Here is a 13018-nt window from a genome sequence, read left to right as displayed (position 1 = left end):
GGCTTTAGGACAAGTTTTTTCGCGTTTTGGGTAAAAACATCATGGCATGTGTCAGGTCGTAAATTATTGAATGTCAAAAAATGGCTCGTACTCGCCCGTTGTATTGGTCGGTCGGGTCAGGTTTTTTTAGGCGGGCCAGATTGAGTTGGTTGGGTCAGACGACACATGCTCAAGTCCGCCCATATTAAATGGGGTTGTACATGCCCTAAGCGTGCAAGATGGTGAGAGCAAGCGTCGACAAGTGACACAAGCGTAGGAGACGGTATCACGCAATGGAGGCCTAGTGGCACGAAACATACAATACAATTATAGGGGGCACACTAGGAAGATGTTGCGATATGCATTTCTAGATAGCCATATCCTTCCTCTTCTTTATTCCCTAAATCAGCATAGGCCCAAGTATGGCACAGAGGAGTTGATTCGACCAATGGAGCACTTCTCATCTATAATGGATGGGAATGTGAGCTTCATCACTCACCCATGCATGAGGGTGGTTTTAATCTACTCGATGGAGACCAGTAGCGGGCTGGCCACAAGCATGCATGTTTTGTCTAACGATTAAAAGTGGGCAGAAGGTATAAGATTTTGTCAAAATTGGTCGGTCTGGCATAGACTTGTCTCATATGTGTGCGCACAGGGGATGAGGGGATCGCGGTGGACTCAACCACACACTTGTTGAATGGTGATGGCCTATACCAATGGGAACAACGATGCACACAAGCTCAAAAGTTCTATCATAGAAGCTATAGTACAATAGGCTTGGAGCTCCAACATGGTTTCTATGTGTTCAATGGGCGCAAAGAGTAGAAGAGAAAGAAACAAACTCAGTATAGCTCATTTTTAGGATAATATGTGAAGCACAAGGCGAAGAACAACGATGATAGTAGGAGCTCGATGGTGGTGGTGGTGGTGAGCTCTAGAGTAGATGCACATATGTCAAGCTTCAAACGGCGAAAAGGAGGGTAGTGTGGTCGAGGCACAAGCATTTGCTTGGCAAATGTTATGTCGTATTGGCTGTTGACTCCACATGCCATATCAAATCTAAGAACCAAACATAGGATTATGTACCTAGGATAGAGCACCTTAAAAGTGTATTGATTTGGAAGTTTAATCTAAGAGCCAAACAAGAGGGTATAGACTTACGATCAACCACTTAAAAAGTTTATGGACCCAAAAAATCAAGTTTTTTAGATTCGATAGAACTAATTAAAATCCACACATAAGTTAATGAATCTTTAGTGCATTTAACTCTTTAGCTTATATCACCATGGAAATTTAGGACGGTGTAGGTCAATTTATAATCCTTGTTTCAAATGTAGTATCTCCATGTTTAGTATTTTACACAAAGCGAGAACAAAAGCGTAAGAGAAGTGCTACACTTATGCAGTCTTGTTGCATGTAAGGAGTTAGGATATAAGCAAGTTTTAGACACATGATGTTACATATGGTATTTAGAGCATCAACCATTATTACATATATGTGTACTATGTTATAAATTGCCTGTAGAGGGTATAATGCACACTCATATATGTCCATGGAGGGGTAATAAGAGTGGCGCCGCAATGTACCAAGAAGTGGTTTTGGATTCTTAGTATGTACGTGTGGTCAATTGTTGAGGACAACCCTTAGTGCTGATTTGGTGGATAGGGAATTGGAGGGGATCCATGTGGGAGGAATCCCCTCCCTATTCAAATTTGAATAGGGAGGGGATTACTCCCCTATGGATCCCCTCCAATTACATGTCCACCAAATCAGCCCTTAAGGGGGTCTAACCCATTATTAGCTTTTATTAAGTTGGACCATACATGGTTGTGATTGATGACACTACTAGCTAATAATCTTTGTCACCTAAATATAGTACCTCTAAGTTAACTCTTTTACGTGAAGTAAAAACTCTAACTATAGCACCTCTGAGTTAACTCTTTTAAACGAAGTAAAAATGAAAGATAAGAAAGATGGTATGCATATGCGAGCCCGCTCTACATGTGGATTCGGAGGACCATAAGCGTATTTTTGATGAGGTATATCACAACAATGCCCTAAGCGTGCAAGGTGGCAAGAGCAAGAGTTGACAAGTGAGACAAGTGCAAAAGACGGTAGCACGCGATGGAGGCCTAGTAGCACAAAGCATAAGACTATAAGGGTCAGTTCGACATAGACTTTCCCCAAATGTGTGTGCACGGGGATGAGGGGTTCATGTTGGACTCGACCACACACTTGTTGAAGTAGCGATGGCCTACGCCGATGGGAACGGTGGTGCACACACGAGCTCAAAGTTCTATCATAGGAGTTGTAGTACAATATGCTTGGAACTCCAACATGGTTTTTGTGTGTTCAATGAGCACAAAGAGTAGAAGAGGAACAGACAAACTCAGTAAAGCTCAATTTTAGGATATATGTGAATCTCAATGTGATGAACAACAATGTTAGGAGCTCAGTGATCGGTGATGCTGGTGATGAGCTCTGGAGTAGAGATAGAGTAGAGACACATATGTCAAGCTTGAGACGGTGGAAAGGAGAGCAATGTAGTCAAGGCACAAGCATTTGCTTGGCAAATTTCATGTCGTATTAGCTGTTGACTCCACATGCCATATCAATTCTAAGGACCAAAGGTAGAGTTAACATACATATGGTAAAGGACTTTAAAATTTATTGATCTAGAAGTTTAATCTAAGAGTCAAACAAGATGGTGTAGACCTACGTTGAACCACTTAAAAAGTTTATAGACCCAAAAAATCAAGTTTTTTAGAGTTGATAGACCAGAACTAATTAAAACTCACATAAGTTAATGGACCTTTGGTGCATTCAACTCTTTAGTTTATACCACCTTGTAAGTTTAGGAGAATGCAGATTAGTTTATAATCCTTGTTCCAAACGTAGTACCTCTATGTTAACCTTACACAAAGCGAGACGAAAGCGTAAGAGAAGTGCTACACTTGTGCGGTCTTGTGTGAGGAGTTGGGACATATGGTATTTAGAGCACCAACCATTGTTGCATTGTGCGTGCTATGTTATACATTGCTTGTAGAGGGGTATAATACACACTGATATATGCCCATGGAGGAGTAATAAGAGTGGCACCAATGTCTACCAAGGAATGGTTTTAGATGCTTGGTATGTATGTGTGGTTAATTGTTGTGGACATCCCTTAAGGGGGTCCACCCCATTCGTGTGGTCGTGACTGTCAGTGTTTTGGGTCCGACCGCACACCCGGGGTTGCCCCTCTAGGTGTTTTAGGAGTAGGACGGTGTCGCCGACTGTAGCAAAATGGTTCGTGCCAGATGCACGAGGGACAATGGACACTGTTTACAGGTTTGGGCCGCTTAGTGATGCGTAACACCCTACGTCCTGGTGAGTATGCTTTGTGTAATGGGTTACAAGGTAGCTCTCTAAAGCGAGAACGGGGAGAGTTGAGGTGGATGGCTGAGTGATGGGATCGATCGTTCTGAAGGGGTGCCCCCTAGGCCTTATATATTCGACCGTGGGGCAATACATGTGGATATGATAACAATGTGCACCTAAAAGATAGTGAACTGTTTGAGTCTATCTTCCTATGGTTCTGCCGACCTATCCTCGCCTGGTTCCGTTGCATGGGGCTCCAGCGCGGGAAAGTCGGACCTTCGTTGTGGTTGCTTGCTCAACGCTGTGGGCCGTCCGGGCTTGCACCAATCCGGCCTTACGTCGACCTGTTTTACTGATAGTCCCTCCCTAGGCCCACGAAGGAATGGCCTTACGATTTATTGGGCCCTTGGGCCTCTCGTGAGGTCTTTTACCCTTCCAGTGGACCCGGGGGATATCTGTCCCCCACAAGCCCCCGATCTTTGGGTTGATTTTGAGGTAATCAGCCCAAAGATCCCAGGTCCAGCTTGTAGGTAATTTAGAGAAAAACGATTTCTTACTGTCTCCTTCTGCTTTGATCACTCGTAAACTGGAGCTTTGTTTCATGCTTGTGCCTTAGAGGTCGGCATTTCATATTGTAGGACCCTGAACTTCATTAGGTGCACCGGAGGTGCACCCAATGGGTGTAGCCCCCGAGCTTCGAGTAGATTTTGGAAAATAATCTACTCGAAGGTCTTCATCAGAAATTATTTTTATTTTACTCCTGTATTTTGGTTGGGGGTCAGCCTTGTCTTTAATCTTGTCTTATGCCTTAGAAGTCGGCACTATCTTGGCTTGAAATGGTAATTCATGGGGTGCACCGAAGGTGCACCCAATGGGTGTAGCCCCTGAGCTTCGAGTGGATTTTGGAAAATAATCCTCTCGAAGGTCTTCATTTCGTGTCTTTCTGCTGGGAATAATCCTTTCTTTTTTCTGAATGCTTTAGAGGTCAGCATTATGTCATCAATATTATGCTTCAGAGGTCAGCATGTATTTTGTCTTTTGCAGCCGAGTTCGTGATCCGCCTATATCTTGCTAGGTGGTGCAATTTATTTGCTCTGCGACTGATTGGACATTTGATGGACGTTCCCTGGCTAGTCTTCACGTCGCTTCTATCGGTCAGATTTTGTACTTCCTCGGCTATATTTGGCTTTCCTCTGATCCTTACTGATATCTCATTTTTGTCTTGAGGTATTCATTGCATGCCCTGCACGGATGTGACAGTTTTGAAAAATATACTGATAATTCCTGGGCGTCCCCCTCCAATGGGTGTGGACAAGGGACGGCTTGGTACACTGAGTGTTTTAGCCGGCTGCTTCTGAGTAGTAATGTGATGCGACGGCGGGCGTAATCATATCATCCACGTTGTTGACTGGAGTCCCAATGGGTGTTGCGTTGCGTGAAACAGCGTCGGCCGCCTGACGTGTCTTCAGACGGGTTGAAGTGTGTATTGAATGCTTCACGACTGTTCAGTGACCGTGGTTGGAGGTGAGCGGTTGCCTTCTTCTTCTATAAATAGTGCCTTTGCCTCTCTGGTTTTTTCACATCTCTTGTTGTTCTCCGCTGCTTGCTTTCTTCTCCTTCTCGCGCTTCCACCATGGGCAAGAACAACAAGCGCAAGCGTGAGCCGACTCCTCCGTCAGAGGACTTCGGTGATTCGGAGTACTCAGAGGAGGAGTTCTCCTCTGAGTCCGAGGGGTCTCCGGCTCCCATCCCTCTGCGTGAGTCGTCTGACGATTCAGATGACTCTCAGGGGCTTGCGGCGGAGGTCTCGACTTACATCCGGGTCGTCGAGCGCTCCGGGCTCGAGGGCTCGGATGAGTCGGAGTACTCCTCGGACGAGGAGGACTCGTCCGAGGGCGGTGGCGGCGATGGCGACGACGACGACGACGGCGACGGAGGCGGTGGCGACAATGACGGTGACGACGACGATGACGGCGGCGGCAGCAAGGATGGCGACGGCGGCAGCAGCAGGGGCAGCAACAGGGGCGGCAGCGGCAGAGGCAGCAACAGGGCCAGTGGCTAGATGCCACTGGTCCTTAGATGTTAGTATAGTATAGTTAGAATAATGTAGTAGTATTTAGTAGTGTAGAGTAGTATAGTGTAGTGTAGTGTAGTAGTAGTAGTAGTAGTAGTAGTAGTAGTAGTAGTAGTAGTAGGGAAGTATCAACTCATAATGAGTTGATTTGTAAGTACTGTTACTTCCCTTTAATGAAGAATGACGTTGCCTTCTTTGTGCCGATTGTTTTTGTGGCGGAACCGCCCGAATTATTCTAGCTTAAGTGCCCAAGTCGCACCCTTAAGGGCAGCAACACACTTAAACAGGAATAACCCGTCAGTCCCTCGGATCTAGTCCGATAAAGCCACTTACCAGGATCGAATACCACTAGCTCACACGAAGGTGAGGCACAGAGAAATACAATAAAACATAATACCACAAATTTAATAAGTATCATTAGTGATTACATTATCGGAGTTTCAGAAATAATAACCATAATTTTTAATGCAGCGGAAATAACTAACGGAGAAAACCGAGTAACATGGCGAAGCCTGGCCACACTACTCGCCCTGGTCCTCTCCTGCGGGAGCAATAACCCTCTCGACCATCTATCCCGGTGGCAGGGATGAAGGCCAAGTCACACCAGCAACCAATCATCCTAAAGAGTACTTGCAAAAATTGTGCCACAAGCAAGGCTGAGTATACTAATACTCAGCTAGACTTACCCGGTGTGAGGAGTCTACTCCTCTACCTCTAGACATGCAGCTATTTGGCTGTGGGGTTTGGTTGCCAAAAGCACTAGCTGAGTTTCTACATCAAATTTTAACTTGGTCAAAATTTAAGTGTGACTCTCTTAAGGCTAAATATGTACTATCTACTCATACATAGTAGCAAACATTTTAGCAAGCAACATCTTATCTCAACTCATTATATTTCCACTTGTTACTCAATGCAGTACAATGGATCAAGCAGTCTCATTAGCTGCGAGAAGCAGATGATTCGAATCGAGTTTTTAAACCTTGCAAGGTAAACCTAAACACACGACGTGGCGAAGCACTCCGTCCCCACACACATCAACCGTCCCCATCGATTCCCTGGCAACAGAAAGGGGCTCACCGCCTTGGCGTACAATGCCCCACTGACCCCGACTGCCGTCGTGCAGTAGCCGCACTTGTACCCACCATAACCGGAATGGGAGACCACATCTCAGGTCGCGTGAGGAGGGCAATCTGCGGGCAGGTTCACTCAGGTACTAGGCTTACCGATTTACCATATTTCTCGGTATGTGTTTAGTACGTTCAAACGCTTGACACAGGTATCCGCACGTTAATCCTTATTCCCATTTTTCACCTCGTAGACCACGCATCCCCATGGATCCGTGTCCACAGACCAACATCAGTATGATATGAAAGTGGGTACAATCAATGTCCTGACCTCGCGCGAGTGCTAGAAAAATCACTCGACTTCTACCGAGATCCCTAATTAGCAAAGCAACTACTCGACCTAGCATACTAGTATTCATCTCAATAGGATTCCTGAGATCATGCAACTAGGGTTTAAATCAACTCCTACACTTAAGTGCACAATACAAGCCTACAAACATTAAGTGTAGTAAAATAGCATATATAACGGTTATGCATAAAACCGGGGCTTGCCTTTAATTGACACTTAGATAGTGTTTGCTGGGGAGGTACTCGCTTGGCGAGCATCTACTGGTTATGTCTACCATTCTTCAGGTCATCCACCAACTGCATCTTGTGGTTGGCACCACATCACTGGCTCAATCATCATCTCTCGGTCCTATATGAGGTGCAAGATGCATATGTATGAATATAATGAAAAGTTATGACAAGATATACAAATACATGGTAGCGACCCAACACTAAATTGTAAGACACCGCAAACAACCACGTGTTAGAATTAGATATCTACACTTCATCGAGCGTACCACATCAACCCACCGGAAGGACGACGATTAATACCTATAACTAACCAACGCAACACGACATCACAAGTGCAAGCATTTATTTAATTGCTATGACTTTTCGTTAGTTCTTATATGAATCACACAAAAGCATCCCAACACAAGTTTAATAGAGGACCTATGCATCAATGTCGATAGACTCCTATATCACAATCAACTACAGCAAGAAACATACAAAACATGACACACGTGCATTATTAAGCTTAGTCATGGCAAGTCTACATTACTTAAGAGCAAACCACACATTTTTAGCGACAAGGGGGAACTAAACAATCAAAAGCGCACTAGCAGAATTTTTGGACAGCAATACAGCAGTCAATTGTTTCAGTCATAACTCACAAGATATTTACTCAAAAATAGTAAACTAGGACTTTCTGGAAAGCTTAAAATGTTCTCTACAACTTTGGTATTTTCACCTCAACAAGATTCAACACTTAGCAAAGTTAAAAGTGCTAACACAACAGATCTGCCCAGATTTGGACAGATTCAGGCTTGCAACTTCAAAAATTCACAACTGAAGATTCAGACATCCAAACAAAGTGATTTTAGACTTTCTAGAAAGCTAATTAAATTTTCTACAAATTATTTATAAACATATCGAGGTGATTCAATATGTAATTTAAGAATAAAGACATTAGAAGGCTTTGCTGTCCAGAATTGGACAGATTCAGTCTTCAGACTTTAAACATCCATAACTTAATCTTCAGATCACCAAAAAGAGTGATCCAAGACTTTTTGGAAAGCTTGGCAAAAGAACTACATAACTTTTATAATCACCAAGAAGTGATTCCAGGTTTAATCAAATCAAACATTACAGTTTTCGAAATCTGTTGTGACAGAGGACAGAACACAGCAACCAGTTTGTAAAATTCATAACTCTTAAACTATCAGGCCTATGGTTATGAAATTTTAACACAAGCAAGATGAGAAAAGCATCTACAACTTTCTTACAATCGACCAGGACTGATTCTAACATTACATTAGGCAAACAATGCAGTTTCTGAAATCTGTACAGAATTTGGACAGATTCAGTTACTGAATTTGTAAAAATCATAACTCCTAAACGATCAGACTTATGCCTGCCAAATTTTAACACCAGCAAGATAATAAAGTTATCTACCACTTTTCTATAGCACATATCTACAGAAAATAAAATTTTGTTCATCAAACATACAGCACTAGCAAATCACTGTGTGCAGTCCAAAACAGCAATTACTAAATTTCAGCTTCTATATAATTCAAGAATTGCCATGTTTTAGAGACTTGAGTTATTCTAGCACTTTACCAATTGTTAGAGCTAAATTAATCAAAAGAGGGCTACCCAGTCGACTTACAAATTTTGTTCGAGTCGTTTCGTGCCTAGAATTACCATACTCAATTAACAACGCGTTCACCACAATAATCAAATTCGGTATACATGTATGTCGAAACGTTTTTCACCCACTAGTTCATCTTTTAACTTAGACACCACATGAGCACTACTAAATTTTTACCCGCGACCATAACCACACGCATTTAGACTACAACAAGCAATTCATCATGACCTCGAACTTAACCCAAAACCATCTAACAAACCTGCTAACTCATTATTATAGCACTCTGAGACACAATATGTATATCGTAATCACTTAACGCGATCGACTCCTGCTGAACACGAGTCGGTTAATGACGTGACTATTTTCTAATTACCAACATACACCACATTTTACCATTTTTTGGATACTTGCATGACACAGCTATTGTAATACATCACAAGTACATTCAACCCCATCGGTAAAGCACCAGAACATTTCCGACAATTCCCCGAAACTACGATGACAAGTCCTCGATCCGCCATACGACAAAAATCATGACGATGTCGATAGGTGCTATCAACTTATCGTTTAAAAAATATTGAACTTACTTCTCGCTTGCCACTATATCACCTTTTAGTCACATGACCATCGCGAGCATTCTTCACACGGTTATACGACAGCAACCTAAACGTTGTGTTAACAAGACATACATATTTCTTTGTTACGAGTATAACCATATTACGGCATATACCCGCACACCTCAAACAATTATCTTAGGCCACCACTACTAAAATACACCACGACACCACACACATACGTGCACTAATTCAATCCTCACCTCCCTTGTATTTGCAGACTTACTCATCACATAAAATAAGCACGACACATTTATTTACCAAAACATGAATGCGACCTTGCCACGGGGTATAAACAAAACATTTTATACCCACACATAATTAAACACCCCTGTACACCACATCGACCAAAACATAATTAGACAAACTACAAATCGCACGCATCGAACAACCTCTTGTTCTCTAACCCCAAATGTGATCCTACCAAAATATAAAAACATCCGAGTTCTTGTTCTACTTCATTTTCTTCTATATACGTATTCATTCATACAATTATAATTTCACGCACATATTCACACACGCACATCATCGACCAACCACGCAAATAAAACAAATCGCAAATCATTTAAAGCGAACAACCTGGCTGAAATCCGATCGGAGTTGCACTTGCATGCCATCAGACGGGGCTCTTTTGCCGACGAGCGACGAGCGAGGCGTGATGACGACACGGCTGCGAGCACGGCACAATTTATTACACGATTTGCTGGTGCGGCCATTCAATCAAACACAAAAAAAACGCAGGACAGCTAGTAGCTCACCGAGGTTGTTGCTCGCTGCACAGATCGGTTGACGCCGCACGTGGAGGGCCGAGCACAGGGGCGGATGGCGGCCAGATGGGGGGGGGGGCTCACGGCCATGGGGGAAATGGAGCTGCACAGGGACGGCTGCTGCTGGGAGGAAGATGAACAGGGCACTGGAAAAAAAATCTAGGCGTCCATGGGAGTTGCTGTCGCGCGAGAGAGTAGGAGCAGGGGGCGTCGGGCCATTGCTGGCCGAGGGAGGAAGGGCGCTGGGAGGGAGTGGGCAGAGGGAGGCACCATGGCTGCTGGAGGCGCCGAGCTGGAAAGGGGCCGACATTGGAGGAGGCCGACGGCGCCGGGGAAGACGAGCCACCGGAGCAAACAGGGATGTCGCGCCATGGAGGAAAAAGACCCTGCTCCCTGCGCGCTGCTTCATGGAATGGGGAGCGCGAGCAGAGGAGGCCGGCTGGAGCACAGGGAGTTTGGACTCCATGGCTGTTGGTCGAGCTCCCAGCAATGGGGTCCAGGGAGGAGGGCACGTGCGCCATGGGGTCTGGCCACCGAGCGTCGAGCCAAGGGAGCAAGGGCGCCGACCAGGAACCTGCAGGGGAAAGATGCCACAAGGGAGGCAGCCATGAGAGGCCCTTGCTTCGTGGGGAAGGAGCTGACGCCCTGGTGTTCAACCGTGTAGGAGAAGGAGGAAAGAGGAGGGCTGGTTTGGGTGGCTAGGGGTGGGAATGAAAATTTTCAGAATGCAAGGGAGGGAAGCCCATATTTATAGAGGAGAAATTAAGGTAGGGTTTCTTATGGGCCAAATGGGCTGGACTGGATTTGGCCCAAAACACTCAATCGGTTGTGCTAATTATTTCCTGGAATAAAAATGCTGCTGCGGAATTCGTTTCTACAGAGAACAGAGCGAATTAGAGTTTCGGCGAACGGACGATTGAGCGATAAATTCGACCGAGAGTTTGATTTGAATTTGCTCGGAAATAATTCCCTACGCGTGATTCGAAAATAAATCGTCCTGAGATTTGATCGGTTTTGGATTTTTAGTCAGAGAGGGCGAATCGCGATATTTTAAAATCGCTGCCGGAGTGGGTTTTCAATTCGGTTCAGGCATAAGGTATTTGGCCGAGTCGGATAAAAATTGATTAGAGGACGACATATTGATTATTTCGTTTGTGAGTATGGACTCGGATTAAACTAGTTGGACATCGATCGAACATCGAGAAATTGGATTCGGACACAGCGCGACCAGCAACTGTCGAGCGTTTGATTAATATGAGCTTTAGACGAGATTTATAAATCGAGATTGAATATCGAGATTGCATTCGTGCCGAGGATAAAAGTTTTAACACGCTCCAAAATCGGTTGTTTCTCGTGATCGATTAACTCTGAATTCGATGAACTTCCAAGAGAAAGCCTGATAAACAGAGAAAGGCACGATCGAGAAATAGAAATTTTTACTGAGCATCCGAGATTAGGATTAATCTCCCGACATGACGCGAATTTGACACCAGGGGTGTCACAGCCTTCCCCCCTTAAAAAGAATCTCGTCCTGAGATTCGAATGAGGATATTTAAGGGTGGAGAAGCATGTAACTCCCAGACTGAAGATAGATGCAAATTCATGAGAGGGTATCTAACAAGATACTGAAGACAGATTTGGTTAGAATATCGCGACATATCGAGACAAAATGCAGCAATCATTCTGAGAGTGTCCACAAAAGATAGCACATCGGTGTAGTCTTATAATGGATCACAACTATTAACCGCGATACCAGCGCGTACCGAGCAGCTCAACCTTGTGTGCGCGCCCACAAGAGGCTCTCGGTTTCGTCGCGGCACCATCGGTCGTTAGTCATAACACCATTACCAAACGTAACCAACGAGAAATTCACATAGCGCAGATAGATGGAGCCCATGAGAGTATGGCCCAGAAAATAAGAATGTGATCAGAGTTGAAGCAGAGATTGCTAGCAAAAGAGCATCACATAAGAATTTTCGACTCCGCGAACTTGTCATGATCACCACAAAGATTACCCGGTAAGAGACTAGTACTCGATTTGATATGAGGAGGAACCAACCATGAGATCAAGATCGATGAGCTTTTAGAGACATGCGAGAACCAAGGACAACAATGAAATCCATTGAACCCAATGGATACACCATTTATATATAAGAATCGATAAAACATCGTCATGATCCTCGGAGAAGGGGGTATGAGACTGACCAGAAATGAGAGATTTAGGCAAGATCAAAATTCGATACTTGAGAACGAGTTATAGCAGATAACCAGATAATAGGGCAGAATCAATGAAGGATCAGAGATTTGGATGATAAATCCACAACATGATTCGCAAGGAAAAAGATTACTAGACCCAAGTGAAAGGAGAGGTATGCAAACAGGATCAGCTAGGATGATCAACAGAAATGCTATGAAGTTTTTGGGGCAAGGATTTATGGAAAGAAACATGGCCTTGATAGGGTTTGTGCAACTAGACGCCGACAACATTTTTTTGACACAACAAGTGCACAAGGAGACTTGGGTCGGTCTAGCGGTCAAGCTGTGGGGGTCTCTAAGCTGTTCAGGTGTAACTTTATGGGTAAAACACACAAGGGTTTGAAAATACCAACACAAGCAGGATTTTTTAAGAGGTTTCACTTGCTAACCACTAGGCTGGTTAAAGTGGGGGATCTTTTATGGGCAAAACCGGCAACAATTTTTATTGGTTAGAGGCAAAATGTATTAAATAGTTATCGTACCTCCTAGATAGCACGACAAGGAGAACACATAACACAACCTAATCAAGACTATCAGAACAACACAAGACAAGGCACTTTTTATAGCTCCTAACATAGCAGTACATCACATTATTCACAAGTTATTATTATTGGAATAAAGGTGAGAGAAGCATGTTGATGCACAAGAGACAATTATAATGCAACAATCATGATGCATGCTCATTCTAGTCGTCTTCTCAGACC

The sequence above is a fragment of the Zea mays genome, chromosome 1 (assembly GCF_902167145.1).
Source record: "Zea mays cultivar B73 chromosome 1, Zm-B73-REFERENCE-NAM-5.0, whole genome shotgun sequence".
NCBI lineage: Eukaryota > Viridiplantae > Streptophyta > Magnoliopsida > Poales > Poaceae > Zea > Zea mays.
This window is presented reverse-complemented; position numbering follows the sequence as displayed.